Here is a 7401-nt window from a genome sequence, read left to right as displayed (position 1 = left end):
ACATGCGACCAATTAACACGCGTCACCATCGAACATGTAACTATCGTGTGACGCGGGTTCGTTTCTGCCCGGCAGCGGAGAAATTTAAAACTATTTTTTCAATTAAACAGCGGCATTAAAGGGAACATGAGACATCCACCCAATCGTAGCAATTGCTACAAAGGAAACCCATACGGGTTCCTCGAAAGAAAAGCCTCGCAGTTGAAGAAAAATTCGTCCTGGTCCGGGACTCGAACCCGGGACCACCGCCTTTCCGTGGCAGCCGCTCTACCATCGGAGTAACCAGGCGGCTAGCAAATGGCATAACGAGGGTAGATAGATTGACACACCCTAAGTGGCTGCAGTAGGCTAAGAATGCTATTCGCATTAATAGAACCAATTTCTCATATTTGTACTGCCTCAATCTCAGCCAGTTCCCCAGCCTGGGTATGTACCATTGCCACATAAGGGACTATACGTAACTTAACGTAGCTCTCGCTCCCATAGGCGCCGATTACGGGGGGGAGGGGGGGGGGGGGGGAGTTTTTTCGCCACACCCCTAACTTGAAAGCAAATATATATATTTTTTTCATCCAGCCGAGAAGCAATCGCGTTCCGCGATTCCGATCGCGCTCCACTGCGAATTTTTCCGCTCAGCGTACTTTCGCGCGTCGCAGCTATATATATATAAAAAAAAAGTCGGTCACAACTTCAAAAGACAGGAGAGGCGCCCCGCCCTGATCACTGAAGCGCAGCAGCCGATTGCCACCGCGAGTAAAGAAATAGACCCGCTGACGCGACTCGGCCCAGCTGGAATCGTGGGCTGCCATGTCCTCCATCGGCGGGGTTACCGGCCGTCCGGCTCATGACGTCAGTCTAGAGTGCGCGCCCATTGGTGGATGCTCGTGTGCATCCGCCTTTGAGGGGCAAATGCCGCTGCCTTCTTAAGTTGTACGCGACTATAGTTGGCGAGAGGAGGCGATCGCGGAGGTTTGCGGCGGATTTCATACTCGTAGTTGGAGAAATTAGATAAAATGGCCCGATCCCATGTAAGGCTCGTCAACATTGCGCAAGAAAGTGTGGCCCTCACACGAGTCTGTACGTTGGTTATATCGCCTATATGAATTGTAGTAACATTTACTCACTAATTAAAATAACAAACATCGTGCAATGCACGCCACTCCGAAAATTATATTCATCATCATCATCTGCATATGATTATGTCCACTACAGGACGGCTTCTGTCAGCGATCGCCAATTACCCCTGTCTCTTAACTTAGGCTATGCGATCTGCAATACTTGGGGCGCGGAAAAACAGCCTAAGAAGGAAGGCAGCGCACATGAAGTTAGCAGCCATCCCTGCTCGCCCTTGATCATTGCACCCGCCAATGATTACCAACAATATATACGGCATGCGGGTAGCGTAAGTGTCAACCACACACAGTAATTTGTAGCTGCGGCACGGCTAGATGAGAAGACACATGCTCTCCTGCCCATGCACCCATTTGATCACGTGACCTCCAACTAACTCGAATATTGAGCGCATGGGAAGGTAATGTCCATCAAGTGTTACGGCTCAGCGTTACGGGCCTTTTCTCAAACCCGTAGTGTATGGGTCGCTCACTCATATGACTTTTGGACTTTATTCGGAATATCACGGCGACAACGACAGCGAAAATTTGCCTGGAGTGTGGTTACAATTGCTGTCGCAATAAAAGGAGAAATAGAAAACAGGCGTCGAGCTCGCTTCTACCGCGACTGCGGACGTTGCAATGTGCACCGGCTACAAACACAGGATAAGCACCAACGACAAAACCAACAGTGGGCACCTCGCTTATCGGTACTTCGCCAGAACTCGTCTGATGCTGAAAAGGAAGCATATTTTCCACCGTATAAGCACCAGCGGAAACATAACACTACGCACGCAGGCAGACAGCGCATGCGAAGGGACCAGCCATCTCGGATGGCCCAAGCTTGAACTCGGCGCAGATTACTCCAAAATAAAGTGCGTGACCCACATATGTATGGCAGAGGCAGGAAAAGTAGAAGTTGGGGACGCGTGTGTTCTAGCCTCTAGGCGAAAGAAGACTCCACGCCGCTATCAAGAAGGTTCCTCAGCTGACGTGTTTCCATCAGCGAGTGACATGTCCCGCCCGAGGTTCTATGAAGTACTTGACATATAGTGCTGTCTTCGTTAAACAACAGGTATCCACCTGATATGTGGCAGCATAAGTCCCACATTGAGCAGCTTGCCATAGGAAAGGAAGACGAAGTTCTACGGTGACGACCTTGAACCAGGACGCCTGATTTTGCATAGAGATATGCTGCTTGACATTTTAAGCCAGCAAAGGTCGGCATCATTGCACACATTTGGGGACGTCGTGCACATGTTTACGGGGGGCAAGGGCGAACACCTGCGAAACCTTTTGCCGGGAATGGCCAAGCTAAAAAAAATGCGCTGGCCATACCGGTCTCGTCGACCACATCCGAGAGGTCCTTTTCTTGCCTTTGGCGACTGAAAATGTACTTGCGGTCGACGAATGGACAAGTCCATTTGAACCATCTGGCAATTTTTTCACGCCCACAAAGAACTGTCCCGCAAAATCAATTTGATTAAGATTGCCGACGACTTCATTTCCAGATTAAGTGCCCGAACAGACACAGACAGACAAAGAACTTTAATGAAGGTCCTGAGAGTGCGTGACCCTCCGGAGCGTTGCCCCCTCTCAGGGAGGCGACGAAGCCGCGAACACTTCTTCAATGATGGTGAAATCATCGTATCAGACAACGAACTGATGTCTTTAATAGGAGAGAGAAAGGCACCAACTTACAAGTCAAAGCAAACCACCTGGCTTAGAAAACAACGCAAAAAGTTATACAAAGGAACGAAAATGGGGTCTATAACAGCGCAAGCAGAGTGAAGGCATTTGGGTAAAAAAAGACGCGTGGTTGCGCTATTTGTAAAACTCCCTAGTCTCCCTGTGCATTTTCCTTATTAATTTTTATTTGCCATATGCTGCATTTGCCTCTCAATAACACACTCCACGTTTCTATATTGGCTATCGAGTCCTTTCACGCTTTTGAGATATCGCTGTCTTATTTATTTATTTGTTAATATGTTTATTTATTTGGGCACCTGATAATTTTTACTCTATAATCCTTTGTTCTGCCTCCGGAAAATAAACGAAAGTATAGTATTTGATAGGGCATGGCAGCAGTGCTGACATGCAGCATACTAATCCGTTTGTCTACATCGTACAGATCGTCGCCACCCTGCTGCTGATGCCAGTAGACTACGATGCTCCGGATCAGCAAGCCTTAATCTACGCCATGCAACCGATGACCGGCCTGGCGTCTGACACATCGACTGCGCAGATGTGAATCGACACCAAGGAAAATTGGAATATGCCACCTACATCGTCGACAATCAGCGCGGTGGGCGGCCGTTACGTTGGATCACCGGCGGCGCTGCAGGAATCCATCCTGTGGAGCTTAAAAAGCGGACGCAACTTTCCACGGACCATAGGGCACGGCAGCAGTGCTGACATGCAGCATACTAATCCGTTTGTCTACATCGTGCAGGTAAGCAAACGCTTCGGTACATGTATCCGCTCGAATAACCCCTGCTTGATCTTGCTGCCGTGCCCATGGCAACTATGTGAAATGATCTACCAAGTGTTACCTCACCTCTATAAGTTGTTATTGCTTTGTGGGGATGTAGAAACTAACCCCGGGCCGGAATTATCCCTGATTTATAAACAAATCCAGCAACTCGCTGACGACGTCAAAGAAATAAAAAATACTCGGCTCGCTTCCATCGAAACCAAAGTAGACCAAATGACAGCCCTTGATGAAAAAATTGCCTCATGTATGAATATTTTTGGCAAATTGCAAGAGTCCGTTACAGCTCTGGAACGAAGGTTAGACGAGTTAGACAACCGCTCTAGACGTTCTGACCTAATCATCTACGGATATCCAGAGGACGACAGGGAAAACCAAAAAGATCTTGATGTTGAAATTAACGAAAAAATAATACGTAATGTACTTAAGCTTGAGCCGGTAGCCATAGAGCGAATCCATAGGTTGGGTAAAGCAATCACAAACAAGGTGCGGCCTGTGATATTGAAACTGTTAGATTTCCGTGACAAAAATAAGATACTCAAAAATTGCTCCAAACTTAAGGGATGACCCTTCGCAATCGGAGAAGACTTTTCACCCCGAGTTCGCGAAATCCGAAGGAACCTGTGGAAAGCAGCTAAAGTAAAGAAAGCATCCGGTGACAAGGTTTCTCTGGTATACGACAAACTAAAAATTAACAATGCTTTATTCAGCTGGGATGAGGAATCAAACTGCATTCGACCGGCTTTCCGGAGTTCCCACCAAAAAAAACGCCGAAGCAGAACCGCGGACCTTACGTCCACGCAACCGCTAACATGCAAAATAAAATTTGCGAACATAAATGCTCGCAGCATCCATCTAAAACTAAACTGGCTAGAATCTTTTATACTCAGCTTTAAACCAGACTTTATCGCCCTAACAGAAACATGGCTATCAAGTGATGTTAAGGACTTCGAGATATCACCGCCGAACTACGCCATTTTACGTAAAGATAGGAAAATGCGAGGAGGAGGCGTAGCTATCCTAATAAATAAAGACATTTCGTTCACGCTCCTTCCCGACGTTGAAGGGGTTGAAGCAGTTTTCTGCAAAATTAGCTTTTCTTCCAGCCATGTCGTAGTCGGCTGCGTGTATCGAAGTCCTTCATCAAACATTGACGTTTTAACATCCTTGCACACATACCTGTGTCGCTACACCACTGGAAACAGACTAATACTTGTAGGAGATTTCAATCTCCCAGATATCAACTGGCATACGATGCTACATCACTCCGCCTCGTCTGATATAATCTTCGATATTATGTTAACCCTAAACCTTTACCAAATTGTAAAACAACCTACTCGTGTGCAAGGTAGTTCCGTGAACATACTTGACTTAGTATTTTTGACTGATCATTTTCCTCCAGATAAAGTCGATGTCCAACTACTAGGTGGTATCTCAGACCATAAGGTAGTGCTATGTTCGATCCCAGTCCATGACCGTCTAGCAAATTTCAAATCACTTGTTACTTACCTTGATTTTAAAAATGCCGATGATTTTAGCATTGTCACTCACCTTTCATGTGAATTTTGTTGTTTTGAACAGATTGTTAACAAACCTGGTTCAGACATCGAATTGCTCTGGCAGAGATTTAAAAGCATCATATTCTTTTGTATCCGAAGTTACATCCCTACTAAAATAAAACAAACAAAAAAGCACAACCCTTGGATAAACCGTGAAATCATACACGCCAAACGCAAAGTTAAACGACTCAGAAAATTGTTAAAAAAGAAACCTAACTTCCAAACTCGCCTATCCCTTACTTCAGCAATCACTTCTATGAAATCAAAAATAAAGACCGCAAAAACCTTCTATCTCTCTAATAAGCTAACTAATTTCCCCGAAAATTCACCACAAAAATTTTGGAACTATCTTAGCCCTAAAAGCCAAAGTGGCAATACTATGTCTCGAGAAGAAAGTAATGAAAGAGCAAACTTAATATCTATTTTAAATCAATTTTCACTAACGACGATACAATCCCATGCCATGTTTACTCCCATAGTTCGGATAGAATAGATACCATCTCCCTAAACGAGGCAGGTATCCTTAATTTATTGCTAAAATTAGACTGCAAAAATAAAGCTGGACCTGACGACATACCTAATGAATTCTTAAGGAGGTATGCTGAATGGATGGCCAAATATTTATTCCTAATATTTAACAAATCTTTAACAACATATTCCCTCCCAAGCGAATGGAAAATGGCTAAGGTAATCCCAATTCACAAAGGAGGTAACAAAACAGACGCTTCCAATTACCGTCCTATTTCACTAACCAGTACAACATGCAAATTTCTTGAGCACATCATCCTTAAACACATTACTACCTACGTCGAGAAAAAAAAATTCTATCACCATTCCAGCATGGTTTCCGCGCAGGTCTTTCTACAGTAACTCAATTAACTGAATTATTACACGAAGTATCACAAGCAATTGACAACCAAAAACAAATAGATCGCATTTTACTTGACTTTTCCAAAGCATTTGATCGAGTATCCCATAAAAAACGAATTATAAAAACTGAATCAATATTAGGTAAAGGACCAATTAGTGACTGGATCAGTGCTTACCTAACAAACCATACACAGTTTGTCGAAATTAATTGCCAAAAATCTGAAACAACCCAAGTTACATCAGGTGTGCCTCAGGGTAGTGTCCTAGCCCCAATTTAATTTCTTATTTTTATTAATGATCTACCTGCATCTATTAATACTAACATTAGGCTTTTTGCTGATGACTGCATAGTATATAAAGAAATAAACTGTCCCAATGACCACCTAACCCTCGAAAACGACCTAAAATCAGTATCACAATGGTGCATGGAATGGCAAATGACATTAAATATAGGTAAATCAGCTTTGCTTAGAATAACCAGGAAAAACACTATATCAGACTTTTCTTACACACTCGGCAACACCCAACTAACCCCAGTTAAAGAACACAAGTATCTCGGACTAATCGTATCAGATGACCTGAGGTGGGAGGCACACGTAAATCACGTAACTTCATCTGCATTACGACGGCTATTCTTCCTGAAAAGGCGCCTCCATTCAGCACCGCATCCAACAAAGCTTCTAGCCTATAACACATTTGTTAGACCAGTACTTGAATACGCTAACATCGTCTGGTTCGCTTCTACAAATAACTTAATAAACTAGAGAGCGTGCAAAGCAAAGCGGCAAGGTTTATTTTTAACAAATACTGCACATCTGATTCCCCCACCGAACTAATGGAATAAGCCGGAATGCTAACCCTCCAAAATCGCACCAAACTCGCACAGAAAAGAAAATGATGTTTCAACTTTTTCACAATGCACTTCGTATTGATAGCACCAAATACCTATCTAACCCAGAAACTAGACCCTCACGTCATAAACACCCCCATTTTCTTCAGGAATAACGGTTCAAAACAAACTGCTTTAAGTTTTCCTTTTTTCCGCAGGCGATAAGGGAATGGAATAGTCTGCCTACTTATATAACTACTTGTCATAATCAAGATAAATTCCTATCACTCCTTGAAAACTACCTACGTATTTCCCAAATATAAACTATTTGTAGCGTTCTAACCTTACCGTTTCCTTTGTATAAAGACATTGATTAAATCCTGTATGACAGTTATTCACTACGTGCGTTTCTATCTTGGCACACACTTTGTAACTCCCGTATTAATTGCTTCATTCAATATACATGTTATAATCTACGTGCTTGTTAAATCATTGTATGTGCAACTACACCCTTTTGTAATTACTCCCAATTTAACTTTGTGA

This window comes from Dermacentor silvarum, chromosome 1 (genome assembly GCF_013339745.2).
Source record: "Dermacentor silvarum isolate Dsil-2018 chromosome 1, BIME_Dsil_1.4, whole genome shotgun sequence".
Taxonomy (NCBI): domain Eukaryota; kingdom Metazoa; phylum Arthropoda; class Arachnida; order Ixodida; family Ixodidae; genus Dermacentor; species Dermacentor silvarum.
Note: the sequence above shows the minus strand (reverse complement) of the source record.